The sequence below is a fragment of the Mercenaria mercenaria genome, chromosome 16 (genome assembly GCF_021730395.1).
Source record: "Mercenaria mercenaria strain notata chromosome 16, MADL_Memer_1, whole genome shotgun sequence".
Lineage (NCBI taxonomy): Eukaryota > Metazoa > Mollusca > Bivalvia > Venerida > Veneridae > Mercenaria > Mercenaria mercenaria.
Genome location: NC_069376.1, coordinates 74,058,048 through 74,085,034, shown reverse-complemented (window position 1 = coordinate 74,085,034; position 26,987 = coordinate 74,058,048). Strand labels below are relative to the sequence as shown.

The 26,987-nt window shown below is 34.2% G+C and overlaps 1 long non-coding RNA gene across 1 annotated transcript; it reads right to left on the bottom strand.

Moving 5' to 3' along the window:
• Positions 1 to 15,344: 15,344 nt before the first annotated feature.
• Positions 15,345 to 26,971, bottom strand: LOC128549801 (uncharacterized). The gene is made up of 3 exons (XR_008367961.1): positions 26,700 to 26,971; positions 25,970 to 26,177; positions 15,345 to 15,368 (listed from the first exon to the last, which is right to left on the bottom strand). It is a non-coding gene; the product is annotated as an uncharacterized LOC128549801 (long non-coding RNA).
• Between the last annotated feature and the right edge of the window lie 16 nt (positions 26,972 to 26,987).

Below are 26,987 nucleotides of genomic sequence, written 5' to 3'. Positions count from 1 at the left end.
TTCCCCCACCTCACTTCTCCACCCAGTCATGCCTAGCACTGATCATGCATCCTCTGCCCCCCCCTCCAACTTCACCCTTTTACCTTTTTTTTTTTTCATTTTTAATTTTCAGTCAATATTTATAATCAACATGTGAAATTTTGTTTCCTCTCCCATTCCCCTGCACCCCTACCCCCTAAAAAAATAAATATATACATGTATCTATATATAGATATATATATTTCCATCCATTCCTTTTTTTTTTTATATGTTCAAACCTCCAACATGTTAAGTTGTGACTGCACAAACCTTGCCCTCAGCCATGTTCAAGATATCTTACCTGTGTTCTCTTAAGGACATCTGATCTTTTAAGTTCAATTGTACATGTAAAACAGCAACACCTGGTGCCAAACCACTCAAAGACAATATTTCATTCCAGTTAAACTTCAAGCTCACATTTCAATTAACTGCATTTAATTTTAAAAGCTAACCTTATTACAGTAAGCATATCCCATTCAAAATAAATTCTTTAGTCAGGATCAAAGTATCATACATTTATTATGTACTCTTTAATTAAACATTTGTTTTCTGTTAAATTGATTTTGACTAATGAAATTATTTGCTTCTTATTAACATCCTTAACTTTTTGCCGGATATATCTTTTTGCCATTCCTCACCACAAACCCTTTCGGCGGGGGATACCAATTTATCGAATTTGCTTGTTTGTTTTTGAAGCATTAGCAAAGAAATTTGTTTAACCAAGCAATTAATTTCAGGTTAGCGATATAGGGCCATCATGGCCCTCTTGTTATACCTTTTCAAACATTTAGAATTAGGTAAATCTTTTTTCTTTTTTTCCACCATGTTTTTCTTCTCCTTTTTTTCTCTTCTTCCTTTCTTTCATTCTTGTGAAATTCAGGAGTCACATTCCAGATCTTTTTGATAAAATAAATGGACTTAATTGTGTGTTCACATGGATCATGTTGTTGAGACATATTAAAACATGGTTCCCCTATATATTATTAGTCATGGCAAATATGTTTCAAGACTTGTCTGATGACCCAGGATGAACCGTCTTAACTGAATGGAATCTTGTCTGACCTAATGTAATAACAAGAGCTGTCCATAAGACAGCGCACTCAACTATTCGGCGATTTGACAGTAAAATGAATTTATGTCTTAGTAAGAGACCTCTACTTTAAAAGGAAGATACACCAAGGGGCATAATTCTGTCCAGAACACATACTAGAGTTCTTGGAATTGTTACCACAAATGCAGATCATGATGATAAAAATACATTTTGAGTTTCAAGTCATAACCTTATATAGTATCAAAGTTACGTCCAGAAAACGAAGAGTGTCAAAAAATTTAAATATGAAAGGGGCATAACTGGTCAAAAATACAAATCAGAGTTATGGGGATTATTACCACTCATGCAGATGATGATGATAAAGATTTAGTTCAAGTTTCAAGTCTTTATCTTATATTGTACAAAAGTAACATCAAGAAAGCAAAGATTGCCAAAATATTTTAAGTGTGAAAGGGGCATAATTCTGTCCAAAATACTAAAAAATATTAGAGTTGTGGGGACTGTAACACATATTATAAAGAAATACAAACAAAATGTACTTCTAATTTCAAGTCATTATCTTTTAAAGAACCAAAGATGTGTCTATAAACAAAGCTTTCAAAAAAAATTAACATAAAAATAATTCCAAATATAACAACTTTGTGACCTTGACCTTGAGTATAATGGGCCGAGCCCCTGCACATACTTTGTATGCTGGACAATGTTTATGTGAACTTACAGTAAGACATAAGCAATAGTAACAAAGATATGATAGAAAAACAAAGGTTGCCGAAAAACGTTAACCTTAAAAAATAATCTAAATATAACACCTTGGTGACCTGGACCTTGGGTATAATACGCCTAGCCCCAACACATACTTTGTATGCTGGACAATGTTTATATGAAATTACAGTAAGATATATAAAAAATAGTAACAAAGATACTACAGAAAAACGAAGGTTGCCCAAAAACTTTAACCTTAAAACTAACCAAAGTATAACACCTTGGTGACCTTGACCTTTGGTATAATTGGCCCAGCCCCGGCACATACTTTATATAGCCTGAATAAAAATATTGATGTCAAACAATTATAATCTTGTTTATTTGTTGGTTCTGGTTGCACATGTATGTGCCTGTGGGACACACTGTGGAAATCGGTAAAATGATTGTCTAGAGCCAGATTATTGACTTTGTATTCTCCCTTTGTCTGGTAGAGAAATCTATGTATAGTGATCCCCCTTTGTCCATCCCATAGTTCTTGGTTTTAATACTAGAAGTATGGAATTTAATGTATAATTAACAAGCTAATTCAATGAATTGGTATCCCCCACTGAAAAGGTTTGTAGTGAGGAATGGCAAAAAAATATATCCGGCAAAAAGTTAAGGATGTTACTAAAGCAAATAATTTCATTAGTCAAAACCAATTTAACAGAAAATGAATACTATTTTTTGGTGTGTGTGTGTGGTGGTGGGGGTGGGGAGGAGGACAGCGGGGGTGACCGAGTGGTGATACAAAACATCACATGTTGATTATAAATATTGATGGAAAATTAGAGGGGAAAAAAAAAAAAAAAAAAAGTGTGTGCGGTTGGGGGAGGGGGGGTGATGCATTATCAGGGTGGTGGACATGACTGGGTGGAAGACTGAGTCTGGGGAACAGTACAACTTTGCATGTTGATCATGTTGATAAATATTAACTAAAGGTTTGAAAAAAGTAATAATAAAAAGGAATGATTTTTTTGGGGGGGAGGGATGGGAGGGGGAGAGGGTGTGACCAAGGCAAGGTGTTGACCAGGTGTGGGTACACAACTTCACATGTTTATAATAAATGTTCATGGAAAAGAATGAAAGAAGTCTAATGAAATTCTATCAACTGGTTGGTTTGTTATGTACAAATCTGTAGATTTTTAAACAATTAAAGGGCAATAACTCTAAGGAAAGTTTACCAATTAAAAAAAAATTTGACAGGCATCATCGAAGTATGTTGGTTCATATTTATTTCAAGTTTCATGAAATTCTACATGCTTGTTACTGAAAAATGGCTGCAGACGTGGATTTTTCATTAAATCAAGGGCAATAACTAAGGGAAATTGATCAATAATAAAAAAAAACTTAACAGGCATCATTGTAGTATGTTGGTGCATGTTTATTTCAAGTTTTATGAAATTCTATCTGATAGTTACTGAGAAATGGCTGCCGGCAAACATTTTTGGGCATTTTTCATTAAATCAAGGGCAATAACTCTAAGGGAAATTGACCAATCAAAAAAAAACAAAACTTCATGGGCATCATCGCAGTATGTTGGTTCATGTTTATTTTAAGTTTCCTGAAATTCTACCAGCTAATTACTGAAAAATGGCTGCGGACAGATGGACGAACAGACGTGACGGACGGACAACGCCATTTCAGTACCCCCCTCCCGATTTCATGGGTGGGGGATAATAATCATTTTGTGGTTACAATAATCATTTTGCACTGAAAAGGATATACCGGTACTTCATCCTAAATTTCCATTTGTTTTAGCTGAAAATATTATAAAGTCATATACCTTTATTGAAACTTTTTGATAAAATAACAGGTGTGTATTTATAAAGACAAAGCCTGTTAGCACTTGAAAATAATTTTGACTCCACTGAAATGAATGGTTGAAAAAAACAAAAACAATCAGGATCATTTACATTTGTTTAGACATTTATACTTTTTCATTTATAAACATATTGAACAAACAACAACAATGTAAAAAGATCTTAACAACTTATTTTGAGAGTATTTAAACTTTAAGATAATCAGGGCTCAACCCATTTAAAGATTTACCAAGATTGCTTTTTTTGTAGTCAATTCGGTCATGGAATTTTATCCAGGTGAACTCCTTAAATAGTTCTTCTGATTGTACATAAATGGTTGATCCAGTATAATAAATATATATAGCTCAATACATGACACAATATTGGTACTTTTGCAAATGTTTGATCTTATGTCAAAATCTATATTTCTTTACACAGTAAATTCTTTAAAAACTATGATGTTGCATCAGACTGTTAGGAATGATGAGGTATTGGGGTTTTTTTCAAAGAAACCCTCACAAAAATAAAGCAGGGCCAATCAATACTTTTTTGCTGTCTATACATTTTCAAATTCCCTTTTTTCCCTCAAAATATGTACTGTAGAAAGAATATAATTGGGATCTTTATATTTCAACATGAAACAAGCCTCCCATACATATAACCCCGTTTTTTGTTAACAAATCCATGGAACTGAAAAAACATGTGCAACTTTAAAAAAATTTCAAAGACTGAAAAAACAAAATTCGAAACTGACATACAAAAATTTGAAGACTGACAAAGGAAATTTCCCCCTACAGAAAGGGGCCCCAATTGCTTCTTTTTTTCACAATACATTGACAGTTTAAAATTTATGAAAAGCAAAAAACAATAGAAATTTAAGTAATACCCAATTTAAATTTAAAAGGGGCCCCTTTGGTAAAAAAAAACTACCAACTTTTTTAAGACAGGACATCCCGGGTATTTTTTTTACAAAAAAAAAAAAAAAACAACAACATTTATTCAAACAACTTATTCCGTTTCCGGGGTGTCCAGTTTTTTGGTCCTAGTTTTTCCCGACTGGCCAAACCAAAAAGCCTGGTCTTTTTTTAAAATGTCCTTAGCTTTTTTTCCTTATATTTCTTTTTTTTCCAGTCTCCATTTGTGAAAAAAAACATTTTTTGGAAACTTTTCAAATTTGAACAGTGGCATTTTCATATTCTTTTGTATTTTTTTCACACACCCTTCAAATATAAAAGTCGCGGGCTGCACATCTGCAAGTAAAAGAATTTTCAAAGGGCCCCCCAAGTTATTTTTTTATTTGAGACTGAATTTTTGGAAATCCCATCAGTACAAAAAAACTGAGATCCCCTTTCTGCATCCCAACTTTCAATATAAAAAACGGACTGCATAAAACCGGCGAGTTTCCCTGACTGCATTAAAGGGGGGGGGGGGGGGGGGTTTTGGATCTCCGGACGGGCAAAAACAAATTTGGGTCAATTTTTTAATACTTGCATAAAATTGGGGGTCTAGATTTTCCCTAAAATTGAATTTTAAACTGTTTTTTAAAAAGATTCTTGGACTGGCAAACAACTTTCAAAAATCTGACGTATACAACGGGCAAAATCTAAACTGCATACAACGCTAATCTCGGACTCATCCAACTGTCGCGAAAAATAGAAAATTTAAAGATTAAAAATTTTTTTTCATTCTTTGACTGGGGGTAGGGTAGTAGTCTTCAGCTATAATATTTGGGGCACCTTGTTATTTAAAAAAAATTACTGCCTATAACCCAAACCCCCCCAGGGGTTTTCCCCACCAACCTGAATTCATAAAGTTTACATCCCCCAAAAAATTTTTAAAAAAAACCCTTTCTTAAGCCCAAAATTTTAAATAATTTACACAAATGTAAAAAAATTTAAAAATTTCTAGTCTTTTTGTAAGTCATCACAAAATATAAACTTGTTTTCTATATATTTTGAGTACAGTTTCAGAAAAACTCTGTAGTTTTTTTTAAAACTTTGATTGTAAACAGTCAATAAAAAAGGGAAAACAAGAGGGTCATGATAACCCTTATCTCTCCCCTTTAAACCCGGGGCCTTTGGGAAAATCATCAAGATAAACCATTCTAAACCAGTATCAAAAAAATTTAGGGTAAAGGAATTGGCCTCTACAGTGTATACAGCTTTTCCTTTGTTTTAAAAAGCAGGTTCCCGGTTTTTTAGACTCCGCATCATCCAGTTTCAACTTGATCTGGGAATCATAAAGATAACCTTCAAAACATTTTTTAAAAGAAATAGGGTCAAAAATGTGGCTTTAAAAAATTTAACATGTTTTTCCCTTTTGATTTAAACCTAGAAAACCTAGTTACTGACCCCACATACCCATTTTTTCTAACTTGACCTAAATCATAAAGGTAAAAAATTTTTTACAAGTTTTTTATCAAATCAAGCATAAATGAAACCCTATATGGCTAAAGGGCCAAAATAGAAAATTGCCCCCTTTGGGGGGCACCCAACCCTCAGAACCCATGAGGGGAAAACAAGCCATTTTCAAATGGAATTCTTCTTTATTGTGCCCATAAGCTGGGGCGAAAAAGTGTTAAAATCAAATGAAAAAGGGCCCACTTTTTCGGCCCACAAGGTAAAATTTTTAACATATTTTGGCCCCTTTTCGGGGTTCCCAATCAGGGACCGTAATTTCCGGGAACCTATGACGGGCCCCCTGAGGGATTCAAAAAATGTAAACATGCCCCTAGGTTTTTAAAAGATTTTTTGCAATTTTGTGAAACCCAAATCAAAAAATAAACAAGAGCTCTTCAAACATAAAATCCCCCACCCCCCCCCCTTGATGCATTCATAATTGCAAAAGGGAACAAAAATTTTATATGCTAAACTGTAAACAAAAGTTCTATCTTTCGGTTAAAATCTCCCTTTGATTTTAAAAACCTTTTAAAACCTAACAAAATCACAGAGTGTTTCTTGGCACCCCCCAAATTTTTTGAATGTTCCAAATTCAAGACTTGACCTCAAAATAAAGGAAAAACTTCATATCTGTAAAAAAACACGTCCATTTGTCCAAATTTGAAAGCTTGGCTTGAAAATATAAAAAAGGGTCACAAATCAATTTAAAGGGTCAAAGAAAATTTTTGGGGAACAGAACTATGCAGGGCTTCAAATTTTGAGGCTATACCCTTGAGAAATGTGAAAGAAGTAATAGGAAAATTCAATGTAAAATTTTCAATTCAAAACACAAAAATATGCAGGGCCGGTAAAAATTTTTGAAGTTTGACTTGAAAAAATGTGAAATAGGCCCACTAGGTCAATCTAAAGATAAAAGTTCATTTGTACACAAAACTTTCAGGGGGTTTAAAATTTAAAGGGAAGTAGCTTGAAAATTGAAAGTGGGAAAAAATAAAGGGGCAACTTTTTTGGTTACCCCCAAAACAAAGCATTGGCCCAAAATTTGAAGCCTGAAACCTTTAAAAATGGAAAGAATTTCACTAGGTCAATCCCCAAATCAAATTTTATTTCAGTACACAAAACTATGCATGTTTTTTCAAATTTAAAAGGCTGTACTTGAGAAATGTGAAAGTAGGTCACTAGGCCCAAGATAAAGGTCAACTCATTTCAAGTTTCACCCTTGGGCCACTCAAAACTAAACATGGGGTCCAACTTTGAATGATGTAGGAAAAGGGACATAAAAATTCTAAGACTTCGCCTATAAAGTTTTATAACCCTTGTACCCCTGGGGGGGGGCCATTTTGACCCTAGAGGAAATTTTTGAACAAACTGGGTAAAAGAACCCACTAAAAGATGCTACATTACAAAATAAAAAAAGCCATTTTTTGGGGTTTTTGTCAAGAAGTTTTTCAAATTTTTTCCCTATACAAGTAAATGTGCCCCCCAAGGGGGGGGCCATATTTGACCCTAGGGGAATAATTTGAACAATCAAAAGTAGGGGACCACCAATGAGGTCAAAAACCCAAAAAAACGAACCCCCTACCCTGGGTTTTGGGGACAAGAGTTTTCAGAGTTTTTTCCTATATAATTCTATAAAAACCATGTGCCACGTGTACTTACCCAACCGAAAAAAATTTTAAAGTCGACAACTAGTCTATATTTTCCCTAAAATTTTTTTTGGGCATGGGTTTTCTATTTATTTCTTCAACAAAGACTACCCCATAAAAAATTTTTACATAACAATTTTCGTTTTTCGGACCGCTCCGGAACTCTCCTAAGAGCCATGTCACCGCCCCAACGCCCCATCGAAAACTCCTCTGTAACGCTAAATCACGGGCCTTATATACTTCGGGCCAGCTCCTCTTTAAACGAGCAAATTTTACTATGATTAAAAAATAAATACAAAACATGTCAATCATTCCTGTCTAAAGTTTCTATTATTAGAAATTTTTTATATAACTGACCTTCTGTGCCATAAAAGACACCTGTGCTTCCGTGAATTACTAGTGAATCAGCATTCCAAACATTTTTCCCCGGGGTTTTTAAAATTAATTTTTTTAATTTTTTTCTTTCTCCTGCCCGTTTATATAAGCGTTCTTTTATGGCCTTTAATTATAAACATAAACAGTTGAAAAACGGGGTCATCATCTGCTTTCTTTCGGCGCTTTAAAAAATAAAAAACAACAAAATTTTAAAAAAAATCTAAAAAATTTTGTTACCCCAACCGGGTGGGGCCATATTTAAACCCCGGGGAAAAACAATCTGAACAACCCTTGGTAAGGACCACAAATTTTTTGCTAAAAAACCAAATAAAAACCCCCCTGGGCCCTGGGGTTTTTTTGGACAAAAAACCAAAACCCCGTTTAAACTTTTTCCGGGCCAAAATCAATAGGGGTCCATCGCAAACATAAACAACCCACTATAAATTTTTTCCTGACATTGGGCCCAAGCATTTTTTGAGTTATTCCCCGGAAAAACCCCATTTTCCTTTTCCGGCCCTGTGTCCTTAAACCTTTTGACATACAAACCCTCAAAATCGGGGGGTCATTTTCGGGTTTAAGACCAACCTCCCTAAAAACTTTCATACCCTAGGCCCAAGCTTTTTTTTAATTTTTTAACCGGGAAAGGGGGGGTTAAAACTTTTCGGGGTCACTGTGACCTTGCCCTTTTGACAAAACTGACCTAAAAAATTAATGGGGTTTCATCTGCGGGTCATAAATCAACCTCCTTATAAATTTTCATAAACCAACCCCCAAAAGTGTTATTGATTATCACCGGGAAACCTTTTTAACTTTTCCCAGGCCCACTGTGCCCCTTGACCTTTAACATATGCCCCCCAATTTAAAATTGGGGTCATCTGCGGTGATGCCCAAACCCCTCCCTATCAATTTCATGATCCTGGGCCCAAGTGTTCTTGAAAAAATCACCCGGGAAACGGATTATTCTACATTTCGACTAAACCGACTGACAGACCAACCCGAACGACATCTGCAAAACAATATACCCCTCCTTCTTTGGGGGGGGCATAAGAAGCCCCTCTGAAATAAAATTAGGAAAAAAAAGCCAAAATACCCTTTAAACTTTGACACGATGGAATCTGGTCTTTTTGGGAAAAGGGAAACCCAAAGAAAAATTATGCAAATAAAAGTTGTGGGGCAAGTTTGATTTAAAATCAATTGAAAAATAAGGTTTTTAAAACATTTTTCAAAAACCATTATAGGAATAGGAATAGGAAATTTGGCCCTTTAATAGCCATAACCCATGAGGGAAACGGGCCCAAAATTTCAAAGGGAACAGGGGATATTATCCAATACAATTTGGGTTGCAAATTTTTGTTTTAAACTAAACGGGAAAAATTGTCTTTCTCTTTTGTGTTCCAAGAAATTATGGGGAATGGAACAATAAACAAATAAGGAGAAAACAAATCCAAATCTTGACTCTACAGGGGCAGGTGAGCTAAAAAGACAAAAATTCCTTCATTTGTTTTTTAAAATTTAAAACCCAATTTTACAAAAATTTTTTCAACAGGGATGCCATTTACCCTATAAAAAAGCTTTAAAGAGATTTATAACCCTTTAAAAAATTAACCTTCTCTTTTTGGATGATGTATGATACAAAAACATTTAAAAAAAAGGGCTTGCTTGAGCACCCGAAGCTTGAGCCCCCGGGTTTTCACACCTAAAATTTTTTTTGTTTTTTTTTTTGGGGTTGGGTTTAACGCACCCCGACAAAATTTTTAGGTCATATGGCGACTTTCCACTTTGATGGTGGGGGAAGACCCCAGGCCCCCCTGTGCTTTCCCTTTCATCAAAAGCGAGCCCCGGGGTTGAACCCACATGAAGAATTAAACCCCAAGTGGGGCTTGAACCCCACACCGTTTGGAGGAAAGTGTTTTAAGTCAGCGCCCTTTTAACCACTGGGCCCAAGGGGGGCCCCTACACACCTGAATGGCCCCGGGTTTTTCCCTTTTACATTTTTTTATATCGGGCCGTTTGAAAGCCAGAATAGCCCCAGCCTTTTCTTTTTCCCTTGCATCCCAACTACTAAATTTTTTACTGTTTTTCAAAAATCCCAAAGAAAACTGGGATGTTACATACCTGGAAAAAACTCAAAATTTTCTTCCCCCCTTCTCGAACGTTTCACAGATCATTGTTAGAGGGCCCACCCTTGTTTTTGTGTGTGGGGGCCAAACCAAAGGGTTTTCCATACTTTTTTGTAGGCTTAGTATTTTCTCCCCTCTTTTGTGGCTCAGCAACCGGGGAACATTCCAAAGCATTTTTCAAACCAGAAAAAAATTTAAATTTTTAAAACTAAGTAAATTTTTATTTTTTTTTCATTAAAAACTTTTAAGTGTTTAGAAGTTTATTTAACTTCATTGCCTGCTTTGCTAAATAAGGTAAACTGTAAGCCACATTAATCTTGGAAACTTTTTACTTAAAGGGTAAACCTAAAAAACACGCCCACAACTTTAAAATTTTTCTAATTTTTTATTAAAAATAAACCCCGTAAATCAACAACATAAAAATTTAAAATCTCTTTTATGAAAAACCAATTTTCCAGTTTAGCTTGCTAAATTTCTAAAATTGGGCTGGTCCATCATTCCATTTGGGGAAAACAATTTTTTTTTAAAGGGGTGTTCACTGAAAATTAAAATGACTGAAAAAAACAGTGCAGGGTCTTGAAACAGAAAAGCACAGGCACAAAAAGGGGAAAACACTTGCCACCCCAGGCTGGGAAAGGTTAAAGGAGTAAAAAACAAACACAAACCAGCAGATTTCTTAATTTTTTGACTGCAAAAAAATCTATTTTTATAATCAAATATAGCAAAGGGCTTGATGAAATTTAAATTTTTTCAGCTTCCTTTTTTAATATTACTAATTTTTTAGAATAACCCCTGGAGACGCTCCTTTAAAAGGACTATCAAGTTATTAAATTTAATTTGGGCATTTACCTTCCAGTTTCTATTATGGGAAAAGCACCCAGATGCCCCCTTTTAAACTGCACTTACGCAAGAGCAGGGGACAACCAGTATTTAGCAAAAGGGAGACTTTTTCCCAAAATTTAATCACACAAGGTGCACTAGAACAAAAAAGTGATTTTACCTGGCAAAATTTAACAAGAGTGAAAAAAACAAAATCCCAGATCAAACCCACCCGGGATAGGACCTTTTATTACATACATCCACCCGCCTTTCTTTTCTATTTTTCTTTTTTTTATCAAAAAAAATCCTTTAAAATGTATTTTGTATTTAAAAAGGAAAAGTAGTTTTTTTTTGCAATTAAAAAATAGATCTGTGTCCGTCATGCATATCAAAAAAGACAGTCCACAACATTCAATATAAAAGGACAATACAGAAATTTTCTGCCCCTTTGTAATTTTCTGGTGAAAACAAGCTGTTTTCCCTTTAAAAAATTCATATAGGTAAATTTTATTTTTTAAAAACAAAATAGCCCCTCCCCTCTTCCAGTAAGACGGGATGAAAAAACTTCCCGAAAATATCCCCCTAGTTTTTAAAATAGCCCTACACCCCAAAAAGTAACGGCTAAATGCAGTAAACAAAACAAAAACCCCAAAATTTTTAAAAAATCCCCCTCCTCCAAACATTTCATTTACATGGACACAAAAATGATTGCAATTTTCTGAAACCCAAAAAAACCCCCTCTCTTTTTTGGAAATCAAAGTATTTTGCTTTTCCCTAAACTATCCCCGCAAATAGCCCACATGCAGTCTCTAAACAATATCATATTTAGGCCGCGCCATGAGAAAACCAAAATATTTGGGAAAGCGGGCCACCATCCGGCAGTCCGGTCAAGATCCACTCTGTTCGCTAACAGTTTTTCTAATTCCAATAAGGGGTTTAAAACGAACACATGGATCCTGACCCGGAAATGTGTGGGTGCAGCTTTGCAAACCCACTATGTCCCCTTTTTTCATGGCACAGCTCAATTTTAGATTTTACCAAGGGCTGCATTCAATAAACGCTTTTTAGCCCCCCCCGGGGGTAAACCCTTTTCGATACAAAGCAACCCCAAGTCCCCAAAAAGAGGTCAAGGTCCAACTGAGGTCAGGGGATGTTTTTAAGAGGGGGAATGGTCACAGGGTTTTATCTGTATTAGTATCAATTTATTCCCTTTTAAAACGGGATTGATCTAGACGAAACATTTCCCCTTTGATTAACCAAGAGATGGCCCATATAAAGCAACCAAAATCCCCAAAATGAGGGCAAATTCCCAAGGGCAAACAGGTCAGGTTTTTTTTGAAAAATGAGGAAAGGGGACAGGGTTTTTACTTATTATATTTAAAACCCTTCTTGGAAGGGGGTATTTAAAAGCCCAAATGAAACATCCCATTTGGTTAACCAAAAGAAAGACCCCTATAAACAACTTTAGTCCAAAATGAGGTCAAAGTCAAGGGCAAACAGGCCCCCCCCCCCGGTTAAAGTTGAAGATGAGGGAAAGGGCCCCAGTTTTCTCGGGATTAAATAAACAATTCTTTCCCTTTTAAGCCTATTAAAAGCAAAATGAAAAAAGTCCCAATTTTGGGTTTAAACCCAAAAGAAAGGGCCTAATAAAGCAAAATTAAATCCAAATGAGGGCCCAAAATCCCAAAGGGCAAACTGAGGTCAGGTGGGTTCTGAAAAATGAGGGAAAAATTTACAGGGTTAAAAACCGCATTATATCAAAGGGATTCAGTAAGAGGGATTGACCCCCAGATGACAACCCCGGCCCCATTTGGTTAACCTCTTTCTGACGGACAGACGGATGGACAGAAGGCGGACAGGGCCCAACACATATGCCTCCCCCATCAGTAGTGCCCGGGAAACATAACCCAATTTTTTATCAAGAAAAAATATCATTTTTGTAAAAAAACAATACCTTCTTAAAAGAAAATAATCAAAAAAAAAAACCCCCCCGAAGCCCTTAACTCACATAACCGGTAAGATTAGATTAAATGGGTAAAGTCCAAGAAAAATTTACATACCCAACTCAGAAGCTAATTTTTTTATTTATACAAATTTTCTGGTGAGCTGCTCCTTCCTCCTGCTTTATCTCCCTGACCATATTCGTTTTTTTCCAGCGGTTTTTGGGGCGAAAAGTGTAAAGGGTTTAAGAAATCTGTTTTTTCTACACTTGCATTAAAACTGCTGTACGAAGTTTTTTAACCTTTTGCTCAATAAATACATTAAAATTTTTAAAATTTTAGTAAACGGCTGGGTTTTTTTAAAACAGGAAAATTTTTTTTTCTGATAAAGCATTTTCAAAAAGATGGCCAATTTTTTAACCAAACACTTTTTTTATGGCTGGGGAAAGGTTTTCTAATACACCCAATACATCAAACCCTTTAAATAAAAAAGCAATAACAACACTCTATGTCAAATAAATATTTTGTAGTTCTTGTAGCCCCTAAATCATTAAAATCAAATTGAAGAGAAGTTCAACAAGGAAACAGCTTTCAAAAAACCAAAGGGCTGAGAAGTTCATCAATGGGTTTTAGAAAAAAAATTGTTTAAAAATTTCCCTTTTTTTGTGTTTTTTGAATGGTTTTGGGAAGGGAAATAAGGTTGCAATTAAAACAAAAGGGACTGAGGTAGTATCAGGCAGTAATGTAAACCCTTAACCTTTTACTTGAACAAAAAAAATTCAGAATTCTCTAGCTGATTTTTTAGAAATTTTTTAATATTGGTATCCCAGAAAACCCCTATTTCCCCCACTGTACAAAAAGGGTTTTGGGGAAGGGAAAATAGTTTTTATGAACCCGAACCTTTTTTTTCGAAACGGTAGCAAAGAAAGGCCCCTTTAACTTTAAACTAGGAAATTCATAATTTCCCCCCTTAGGGGAAAAAATAGCTATTAAAACTTTGCAAAAATAAATCACTATCAACACACTGTTTTCGGAAAAAACTTCTCTTACAATAAACCCCCTTTGCCACTACTTTTCTTTATACTAAAAACACACATTTTCAATTCCCGTCTTAAAACTTACCTAAACAACTTTTTCATTATCATCATCATCTGAACACATTTTTTTCTTCATCATCACATCATTTCCATCTTTAAGATTACATCAGGGGTCGAGGGACTATCTGAGTCTCCTCTGCACAACAAAAGGCTGCCTACCCGAATCACTTAAAGTTTCATAAAGCTTCAAATTTCTGTTTTTAAAATACTTCAATTTTGATGTTTATAATATGGGGAAGACCCCCCGGTGTTTTCCCTGTATCAGGACTAACAGGCAATCCATTTTTTCCCCCATAATCTGAACAGTTTTCCCCAAACTCTGACATGGGTTAAAAACCCCAAAATCTCTTGGATCAAATGCCCGAATATTTTTTGTAACTTGGGTTAAAAAAAATCCTTTTTTAAAGAAGTAGATTATTGTAAACAACATGTTTTGAATTTAAAAATCTGGGCCCTTTTTAAAAATTTTGGCCTTTTTTTAATACTTTATTAAAAAAACTAACCCCCCACAAAACTTCGGTTTTAGCTTTTAACAGGAAAATTTAAGGCTTATATAAAGATTTAAAACCTTATAAACCCGATTTTAAGATTTTCTTAAATGTTTTTTCCCCCATGTAAAATTTATGATACTAAAAAAATTTTTATGAATTTAAAAAAAGGTTAAATACCAACAAATTATTTAAAACAAGAGGGTTCCCTGATACCCTGAATTGCCACCAAGAATAGACCACATTGAATAAAAATGCAAACTGATTCTAAAATATTAGAAAGTAGGCAGAAATTTCCCCCTTTATGATCTTGAAAGTCAGTTTTAAATCGGTGTGCAAAACGTACCCCTGTCACCAAATTTCAAGGCTGTAACTTAAAAAACAAAAAATAGGTCAGAAGGGTTTAAGGTCACCGTCAAGTGACTCCCTAAACACTTGGGTCGCAGGAAAAAATAATTAAACAGACTAAAATTTTATCTGAAAAATTTTTTGAAGTATTTATTCCTAAAATAACCCCAAAAAAAAAAAGGACCCTAGGGGGGGGCCCTTTTCACCCCAGGGAAAATAAAATTTTAACAATCTTTTTAAGATCCACAAAGGGAAGCTACTACCAAATTTCAAGGGCCTAGGCAATGATGGGGGCTATAGTGGTCCCCAAAACTCCCCCCGACCTTGACTTTGGGGAGCTAAAAAACAAAGATCCCCTTTGCATAAAACGAAAAAAAAACCTTTGAAAAAATTACTAGTTGTTAAACCTTAAAAGTCCAGGGCACTTCGGACAAAAATCTGACTGTTTTTTGGGCCTATTATCATCAATCTCTCCCTCTTTTTTTATATCAACATCAACCACACATCAGGCTCCTGATTCTCATCTGAAACAACAAGGTTTTAAAATCCGAATTTTTTCACTTTTTTATTTTAATTTTTAAACCGAAACAAAGTTACCAAACCTCTAATTTTTTCCACCCGAAAAAAAATGTTACCAAATCAAAGAAAGTTAAAAATTTTCCATAACTAAAAATTAGATAGACGGGGAAAACTAAAACTAAATGGCACATCCAACCACTGAAATTCCAGACTATTTTTTTTTTTATTTTTTGGGGTGCCCCCTTCAAAGATCAAGGGTATTGCCTGGGTTTTCCCTATTTTATAAAAAAAACCCTTTTTTAAGAAATACTTTTTCAGAAAAAGGTTCTTTCTTAAAACTGGAAATTTTACCTTTAGGCAAATGGGGAAAAAAAAAAATCAACCAAGGGAAAACCCAAACCGAAAAAATTTACTGAGCCAAATGGGGGGCCGAAAAAATGACCCGGGCTTTAAAAATTTGTTACACGCATCCATCTGTTTCACCCAAATTTTTTTTCATTGTGTTTAAACAGTGTATGTTTTTTTGAAAAAAGGTTTGCACCCAAGTCTTACTTTGGTTTCTAACCTATGTGGTACATGATTTTAAACCCCCAAACCCTTTAAATGGAAAATGATGGAACAAAACTTAAGTGGTACATGATGTTTTTTAAAAAACTTAAAGTTGGGACTGATGGAAAATATTAAGTCTTATGGGTTTCATGAAAGTAAACCCAATTTTTAAGTGGTACATATGGTACACAAGTCCTATGGGAAAAATGAAGGAAAACAAGTCTTAGTGGTACAAGGGGGGTACTAAGTCTTAAGTGGTACATGATGGGGGCCCAAAATCTTATGTGGGGAAAGAAAGGTACCTAATCTTAAAGTGGTAAATGATGGAAACCTTTAAAAACTTAATTTTGGGACAAGATGGGACTATTAAGGGCCCTTTTGTGGAAAAAGGTTTGTAATTTTAAACCTGCTAAAAATACAAACAATAAAAAATCAAAAATGGCATTGGGAAAAACCAACCCCTCGAGGATGTTTTAAAGTCCCCATTTTAACCGGGCAAACATTTAAAATTTTTTCACTTAAGGAGGTAGGTTTTTTTTTTTACCAGGGGAAAATTCCAAGAAATTTAACTGCAGCAATTTTTTGTATTTCGTTTTTATTTAATGTTTTAACTGCTACAAAACTCAATTTTTTTTTATCCTTTCCTCTGAAAGTAAAATTTTTAAACTTGGTTTTAAGTACAAGACCCTCCAAAGATATTTTTTATTAAAAAAAGAAGGAAAAAAAAGGATAAATTTTAAATTTTTATTTTATTGGGTTTCCTTGTTATCCACAGAAACCCTTTACAATTTTAAAATTTTACTATAGCAAATTAGGGTTTCTAAAAAAAAGCTTAAAATTTAAAATGTCCCGGGGGTCCCTTTTTTCCCTGGAACGCATTTTCCAATTTATTTTTAAAAAAACTTTTGTATGGGGAAAAAAATTTTTTCCCACCGGCTTCAGTGTTAAAACTGTTTTAATGACCAACCATGGAATACAGTAAAAATTTAAATTTAAAATTTTCAGCAAAAAACCAAGCATTTACCCGGTACCCCTATTTTTTTTAAATTTAAAATAAACCCGGGTTTACAAGAAATTTAAACAAAGGCCTGAAGGGCCTAAATCGGCTAATGAATTTTGTACTACAGTATAATTCCCACCCCTTTTTAGTATTTTTTTTAAAAATTTTTTTTAAAATTTCATAACCCAGCTCGAAAAATTTCCCAAAATATTAAAATCCGGGTACGTTTTCACTTTTCCCAATTTTAAAAAATATATTTTTTCAAATTTTTGATTAACAAAGCCCTTTTCCCGCAATTTGGGATATCTTCCCTTGAAGTTTACGGGGTTTAATTAAACCTCAAAAAATTTTAAAACTTTTCAAAAAAATTGTTTTCGTTTCGTTTAAACAGGCCCCCAAAAAAAGACGTCCCACTTTTTATTTCAAAAACTACAAGAAAAAACCCAAAAATTTTAAAAATTTTGCCGATTTTTTTAAATTTTTTTTGAAAAATAAGAATTAAAAACATTTTTAAAATCAGTATTAACTAAACAAACCAGTAAGAACTTTTTCTTCCGATAATTTATCCGTTTACTGACTGCAAAATTCAACCCACGCAAAGTTTATAGAAATCATACGATGCGTGTTTACATTCAATGTGGGAGAATTAAGGCTGATAGGCTATGTTACCTAACGCATCCAGACGATTCAGATTTTGTTTTTAAAAAAGCATTGTGTGCGTTTCTGTAATTTTATATACGTTTTTATACGCTTAGAAATTATTAGACATGCGTATTTGCATTATTTCTATACGTAATTTACGCTAATATGCATCTTATCTGGAACCCTGCTGGAACTATTTTTTGTCTTTCGCTGGATGTTACCCAAGCTTTGTAAGCCTGCGCAATTCTTAAAATGCACATTTATGCTTAATGAGTTACATTCGAGTATTGCACAATTACAAGTCATAAATATGACAGATTACATCGTATATTGGTCATAGCAAAGGGAATTGACACAACTTAACTTCATTCATGCAGTGAACTGTTTGAAGTTTGAGAAATCTAATGGAACTACATCCCTTCACGTGTTACTCGGTCCATTTAGAGAATCGCTGAACAGCAAGGACTCGTCAAAAGGTTTTCAGCCTTTAGCCGACTCAAAAATGCTTATGCCTTGCTTTTTATCACAATTTCTTATAAAGACATAAAAACAAATTATCTTTCTTGTTAATGTAGCTTTAAAACATCTTATTTCTAACGTAAATAATATTTTTGTATTATTTGCATTTTTTAAACAAATTTCACAGCTTAAAATACTTAAACAGTACCCCACATCTGACATTTTTTATGGAAAAATTGTTCTGCATGTCGCTATTGTTGTCATGGATATTGTCGAAATGCAAATAAAAAGCTAAAGATTTGTTACTTAAATATACCAGTGTCAAAACTTTTGAATTTTACATTTAGATATATAGGTCACAGGCTTTGTTTCCATGGTAACATCATTTTAATTCAAGAAACCACAATTTTCTACTGAAATTTGAACAATTTTAGAACTTAGTTTTAGTATATAAGTAATAAATTATCAACAGAAACTGAAAAATAGGTATTTCAAATCAAACTGCCCAATTTTTATTTGAAAATGGCCGTAAAAAAGTAACCTTTCATCCAACTATATTCTCAATAACATCAGTTACCAATTTACCATCATCAATTTTCCTACATTCCGCCAACATTTCAATATAACTAAAAAAAGAAGCAAAATATTGGTAATTATGAGTGAAAGAAAAATATTTCAGCAAATATTGGCTGCTTAAGAAAAGTTCAAACAAGAGGACCATGATGGTCCTGAATCACTCACTTCTTCCCACATGACCTAGTTTTGAGCATGACGTCGTTTTTTCTATTATTTGACATAGTGACCTAGTTTTTGAGCTCATGTGACCCAGTTTTGAATTTGACCTAGATATTATCAAGATAAAAATTCTGACCAATTTTCATGAAGATCCATTGAAAAATATGGTCTCTAGAGAGGTCACAAGGTTTTTCTATTATTTGACCTATTGACCTAGTTTTCGAAGGTACGTGACCCTGTTTTGAATTTTACCTAGATATCATCAAGGTGAACATTTCGAGGGGTGAATGCGACAAAGTGCTAAGTGCATTTCATGAAATTTTACAGGAGAAGGAAAAAACATTCCTGTTGCTTTATAATTCTGACAGCTGTTGTAATATTTTTAAATCTGATTAAAAACAACTTTATTTTTTTAAATCTAGTGGAATTTTTAAAGAAATGTCTGACAGAAAAGAAATTTTAATCAAAATGTCACTTAGAACTTTTTCGCACTCCAAATAGATACAAATTTGCAAAAATTTAAGTGCGACAAAATTCTAAGTGATTTTATATTTTATTATTAAAGGGACATAAAATTCATCTTTTTGTACCCAGTTTTTTGTAGTGTTTGAAATCATTGAATAAAGTGAACCTTACTAAAACCATGTCACTTATAACTTTTTCGCAGTCATTTTTGTTAACTATTTTAAAACTTTGTGACTTCGAAAAGAGTCTAAGTGACATTATAAGTAAGCCTTTACAATGTATAGGTCATCAAAAGTTTTTGCTTTTGAGCTTATTTTTCTTTAGAAGGAAATATTTTTCATGTATCTATTAAAACAACATGGTGTTTGATGGCTGGACACAAGAAGTGGGCCCTTTAATTTCTTTCACAGTAATCAAAAGTAGTGTTCATTGTACAGAGCATAGCATAACGAATGAAACTGCTTTATCTGCTGATAGTCATTTCAATAATACATGAAAATATTTATCACACTAAGAAACAACACATAATTGTTTTCCATTTTATTTATTTAAAGCTTTTAAACTAAGTAATTTCTCAGACTCACAATTACACTGAACAAAAATGGCTAGCCAATCACAATGTATCTTTATAAATTATATTCTTTGGCTTAGTTAGTGTATCAGTTTTATGAGAATTATAAAAACTGTATTTCAGACATATTTTCCTCAGAGTTAAAAATTCATGCATTCTAATATGACTAGCAATGCATTATTCATCACAACGTTATTATGTTAACATCATGTCAACATGATATTTAGCACCATTTAGTGCTTTCAAATTTGATTCAGTATTTTACCTAATAGCATTTTTAAAATGAAATGTAACACTGCACAACTGTCTAGATTAATTAATGCACATACTAATCGGGTATATTCGCTTTACAGAATAATTTGCCATCATTTTCGCCCAAATTGAATTCTTCCCCAAGACGTATTACCATTTCCAGTCCTTGTGTGTATAAACAAAGGAGCGTGATGACACGCCATGCATACACTCTGTATGTAACACAAAGAAACAGTTCCATAATATTGATCTAAATTTTACGACAAAGACATATTAGAAAGGAAATTTTCTATAGCAAAATTATTTATACAATCTGGCAGTAATAATCGTTCGAAATAATTTCACTCGAGCTGCGCCCTTGTGAAATTATTACACCTGATGTATAACCACCTATCATGCATAAATAATGTTGAAACACTGCTTTGGTGTAAATTATTTCTTAATTACTGTATCACTAGAATTAAATATTTCTAGAAATATTTACAAATGTTGAACAGCTGGTATTGTTCAGTATAATGCTTTGATTCAGTAAAACAGTTCCCTTTCAATAGCAAAATGTTTTTTTCCTGTAAAAAAAATGTTTACAATAAATAAAGTTGAAATCATCATGCATTTTCCTATTCTGTACTTAGATTAATGTTGAGTACAGAAAACAGGGTTTCAATTTATTTTTTGCCCAATGAAGCTTCAATACTTTAATTATTGAGAAATATACATATAAGTTGGAAAGCTTGTTTCAAGATCTAGCCTCTCAAAACAGTAAAATTAAATAACTTAACCTGACTAAATAATCTATTATAAGAGTTAGTCTCAGTTACACTACACCGTACAGCGTTAACGGATGTTTAACGTATAACAAAATTTCCAATCCGTTCATTCCATTCGCATGCGTTTCTTTTCCGTTTCGCATGCGGCATCTGCACTCCTTGTTCTGCGAAATTCGTTCAATCCAATGGAAGGTTTTGAGCATGTTCAAAATTTAGAACGTACCCCACCGGACAAAGTTGTCCGTTAGATGTACGGTAGCAATGCACTGATATGTGTTTTGTTCGTTACTCGTGCGTTCCCTATTCTGATCTTGACCGGTTCGCATCCGTTCTTGTCAGGTTCACATTCGTTCTTGTCTGGTGGACCTGATTCATGGCTGGACTACTACCGAATGATGCAACGGATGTAACCTATGTTCAACGGACGGTAACTGACAAGAACGTTTTGTCAGTTTCTTATGCGTTGCGCTTTTGTTTTACATGGTACAAGTCTGTTATTAGTACGGTGATATCCGTTAATTGAACATTGTTCGTCCTGTATATATGCGTAAATCTTGTTGTCATTGTGTGTTTTATGCGCCCAATACACCGATCGCGAGAGCATCGAGCAGCAGCGGGGAATGCCTTTCATCACCGGATAACTTTCTGTCACAGTTTTTATATACATTTGGCGTCGGTTAACGCTATATGGTGTAGTGTGACTTACACCTAAGGAGTTAATGTCAATCTACTCCACATTGCCATTTCTGTGCAGTGCAGGACATGCATACTAATAACATATACTACAAATCAGACTGTCATTGTGTAACATAGATTCCACTTTAATATTAAGTTTCTTCAGGATATATTAATGATTTTGAGTTTTTATTTGGTTACAAGTATGAAACAGTTTCCAGAGATATGGCTTTATTTTCAGTGTGGAATTGTCAATCAAATTCTCTGTGGCATGCTGGCATTAATCAACAGTCACTTTAGGTGACACTGAACCTTTTCAAGATCATTAAACTTTGATTCCAAAGATTTCATTCCATGTTCTATGAAATTCTCCAGATATCACTATAATTATAGTACACAGCAGTTAACCAACAATAAGATAAGATACATGTGTTCCTAATAATTTTCTGAAAGCCATGGTCATGCAGTCATTTCAGTTTCATCATTATAGCAGTTACTGTAATGGCTGTGTTAAATGTCATTGAACACTACTGATGTAAAAGTTGCATTATACTGTACTGTTTGTAATCTAAAATCTCATAATAATATATGAGTAAATTTATGAATACTTAAAAAGTACACAGATTTTCCTAAAAAACCTATGTTTTTCTTATCCAGAGCAGTAATCACCAGAAGCTCCGATATATGCATTTATTCTCTATTCACTGTTACTGGAGACATAGAAAATGTGGTTAAGAAATTTCAAAAGACACCTGACAAGGTTTCAGTTAACTGTGAAATGACAAAAAGATGAGCAATCAATCTAAATTCCAGGCCAAGATGAACTTATTCGTATATTCTTGTGATTCAATCATATACTATGAAAATGCTACAGTACAACTGTATACTGTGATTCACATTAAACAAGAACTGTACAACTGTACAAACAGTCATAACTTGCCGATCGGTCACACGTGTGTTAAACTGGAATCCACCTAAAAACCGGAATACACTTTCCATAACTGGAATACACCTGTACCTTTTTAATCAGAGGTATTTCTGAAGGTTTTTTTATAATTCAATCATATATATCATAAATAATTAACATATGGAAGTAAAATAAAATACGTCCACTCAAAACGATAACTGTGCGGGAAATTATCATAACAGAAATACACCCATATTTTATGAATAAATGGTACTTTTGTAGGGTTTAATGCAGAACTCATTTGTATATAATATAAATAATTAATTAACAAAAGGATAATAAAATATGATGATCTGTCAGTTTCCGCATATTAGTTGTGTGCTAAATTACACGATTGTTCTTAGTATTCATATATTACTATGTAGTTAAGTACTTTTTGTTTTGTGTGGTAGCAGCACATAAAACACATGACATGCTGCTGAAATAAGAATAAGGTCATTGTATTTGGCAGGCATCGTGGGATCAGATTCTCCCTTAGCTGTTGCAACAGAGTATACTGCTTGGATCAGGGGTAGTTCCATTTGTACACCTGACCCAAGAGGCAAGATTTACAACACGTTAGTCAGAACTAGTGCAGTTGTACATATAGAAATACTTTTTGAGTTCAAATAAGTATATTTCACTAATGTATACTTTTCCCTGTCCTCATTTAGATCAAAAATCTTGAGACAACTGTTTGAAATAAAAAAAAAAATCAGACAATTTCATCTGAAGAACTTTAAATGCATTCTGTCACTTAGCACTTTTTCACAGTAAACAATACTTGGTATACAGTCACATGTTTACTGTGAAAAGCACCAAGTGAAAAAAAAGAAGAATAAAAATCAACTGTTTGTCAAAAAAAATAATAATCCTTTATACCAGATACTGATAATGATATCATACTTAAAGAAAAAGTAACTAAATGGCTCAATTATTGAAAAATATTTGTCACTTGGTACATATACTGAGTGCAAACTTGATATAGTTTGGTGCGAAAAAGCGCCAAGTGACGTAAGGCACTTAGCACTGTGTCGCATTCAAATGGTATATCATTTTCACTTAGCACTTTTTGACCATTCTGTTATAAATTCATTTAATGACTTGCTATAATCTTGATATTTTTACAGGACATGGGCAAGGTCATAAACACTTGATATATGAAAAAAAGTGATTTTTTCAAAAAATGTCACTTAGCACTGTGTCGCATTCACCCCTCGATTTTCACTAATTTTCATGAAGATCTCATGAAAAATATGGCCTCTAGAGAGGTCACAACGTTTTTCTATTTTTATACCTACTGGCCTAGTTTTTGACCACACGTGACCCAGTTTCGAAACTGACCTAGATATCATCAAGGTGAACATTCAGATCAATTTTCATGAAGATCCATTGAAAAATATGGCCTCTAGAGAGGCCAAAAGATTTTTCTAATTTTAGACCTACTGACCTAGTTTTTGACCGCAGCTGACCCAGTTTCAAACTTGACCTAGATATCATCAAGATGAACATTCAGACCAACTTTCATACAGATCCCATGAAAAGTATGGCCTCTAGAGAGGTCACAAGGTTTTTTTTATTATTTGATCTACTGACCTAGTTTTTTAAGGCACGTGACCCAGTTTCAAATTTGATCTAGATATCATCAAGGTTAACATTCTGACCAATTTTCATGAAGATCCATTCAAGGGTATGGCCTCTAGAGAGGTCACAAGGTTTTTCTATTTCAAGACCTACTGACCTAGTTTTTGATCGCAGCTGACCCAGTTTCAAACTTGACCTATATATCATCAAGATAAACATTCAGACCAACTTTCATACAGATCCCATGAAAAATATGGCCTCTAGAGTAGTCACAACGTTTTTTCATTATTTGACCTACTGACCTACTTTTTGATGGCATGTGACCCACTTTCGAACTTGACCTAGATATCATCAAGATGAACATTCTGACCAAATTTTATGGAGATCCATTCACAAGTATGGCCTCTAGAGAGGTCACCAGGTTTTTCTATTTTTAGACCTACTGACCTAGTTTTGAACCGCACATGACCCTGTTTCGAACCTGACCTAGATATCATCAAGGTGAACATTCAGACCAACTTTCATACAGATTCCATGAAAAATATGGCCTTTAGAGAGGTCACAAGGTTTTTCTATTATTTGACCTACTGACCTATTTTTAGATGGCACGTGACCCACTTTCGAACTTGACCAAGATATCATCAAGATGAACATTCAGACCAACTTTCATACAGATCCCATGAAAAATATGGCCTCTAGAGAGGTCACAAGGTTTTTGTATTATTTGACCTACTGACCTAGTTTTTGATGGCACGTGACCCACTTTCGAACTTGACCTAGATATCATCAAGGTGAACATTCTGACCAATTTTCATGAAGATCTTATGAGATATATGGCCTCTAGAGAGGTCACAAGGTTTTTCTATTTTTAGACCTACTGACCTAGTTTTTGACCGCACGTGACCCAGTTTCAAATTTGACCTTTATCATCAAGATGAACATTCAGATCAACTTTCATACAGATCCCATGAAAAATATGGCCTTTAGAGAGGTCACAAGGTTTTTCTATTATTTGACCTATTGACCTAGTTTTTGAAGGCACGTGACCCAGTTTCGAACTTGACCTAGATATCATTAAGGTGAACGTTCTGACCAATTTTCATGAAGATCTTGTGAAATATATGGCCTCTAGAGAGGTCACAAGGTTTTTCTATTTTTAGACCTACTGACCTAGTTTTTGACGGCATGTGACCCAGTTTCGAACTTGACCTAGATATCATCAAGGTGAACATTCTGACCAATTTTCATGAAGATCTAATGAAATATATGGCCTCTAGAGAGGTCACAAGGTTTTTCTATTTTTAGACCTACTGACCTAGTTTTTGAAGGCACGTGACCCAGTTTCAAACCTGACCTAGATATCATCAAGGTGAACATTCTGACCAACTTTCATAAAGTTCCCATCAAAAATGTGACCTCTAGAGTGGTCACAAGCAAAAGTTTATGGACGGACTGATGACGGACGCCGCGCGATCACAAAAGCTCACCTTGTCACTTTGTGACAGGTGAGCTAAAAAAGAAAATGCATGTAATTATGTTCTTTCAAAATAAAATCTGTTGTTTTTGCGCAGTAATCGACACATAACGTCATGAGGTCAATGACGTCATTTTATGGCAACAATGTTTTGAAGCATTTCTGCAGCAATTTAATCATAATTTCTGCATTATTTTATCACAAAGCATCAGATCGGAAGACAGGTCCATGATTTTTTTTAGAAGAATGGATATACAAACACATTTAGGTTGTCGTAAAGGTCATCATAAATTGTTACGTAAGCTTCCAGTTGGGCATGCACACATACAAATATTAAGGTAACCTATCTCCTTAACTATTCAGTTCAAATGTACAAAACAAATTTTGCAATTTTTCCTGTATAACTGGCAATTTATATATTTGTATGTTTTGTAATCTTCATAATTTTGTTTTCCTGTATTACTGCATTGTTAGTTATAACCCTTACCATCATGGACACGACTGATTCTGCCTTCAGTGCAGTCTGATCATGATCTGCACTGTTCGTTATTCAGCCAGTATTTTTTTGGTATTCAAGTGTCAGTGCTTGTGGCTGGCAATACTGATTTATCTTGGCATTGTTGTCTCCATTTCATGCTTATTTCTGCATATTTGACAGTATGGACACCAGGTGTAAGTCCTGCATTACAGCTCACCTAGGTGACAAATGGATAAAAATGTCAACAAAAACTTGTAAATGTAAATATTACAATGTCTTTTAATTGACCTAAAGGTAAAATTACTATGCTAAAATATCATTTGTCTTTACTTTCTTTCTATTATGAATAATGAATAAACATTCAGCCTGCATGATCCAATCTCATGATGGTTATACCACTAAATTCTTCTACAAATAGTAATGTCAGTATTGTTCGAACTTTTTAAGATATACTTATTTCTACAAATAACTCCTGAAACTGGGAACCAACTGAAGAATAAAACTGGAACAAACTAATGCAACAAACTGCAGAACACAGCTGGAATAAACTGCTGTGGCAGACTGCCAAGTTATTTAAGAATTCTTTGATCCATGATAAGTTACACCTCAGACAAACTCACATGGACGGAAGAACAGACAGGCACATGCACATACACCAGACTGCCATAGTGACAACTATGTCGAGCTCACTGCCAGAGGGCCTGACAAAAAGTGATGTAACACTATACAATGTACTTACAATACGTCTGTGTCGTATAGCAGTAACCTTGATGATACTGTTATTGATTCCTTCATCCTCGATCGTCACCATCATGCGTTACTGGTAAACACTGGCATAGCAAAGTCACATGTGATAAAAATGTTAACATTGACCGCTGCAATATTACTGGTGTGGTAACCATTATCATTAACATTCACTCCGCACTAGAAGTTATAAAATATACACAAATAAACATAGAGTAAATAAATCTATTAAGATTTTGTTAAATTGAATATAAACTTTCAAATCACTTGCACTGATTATTCA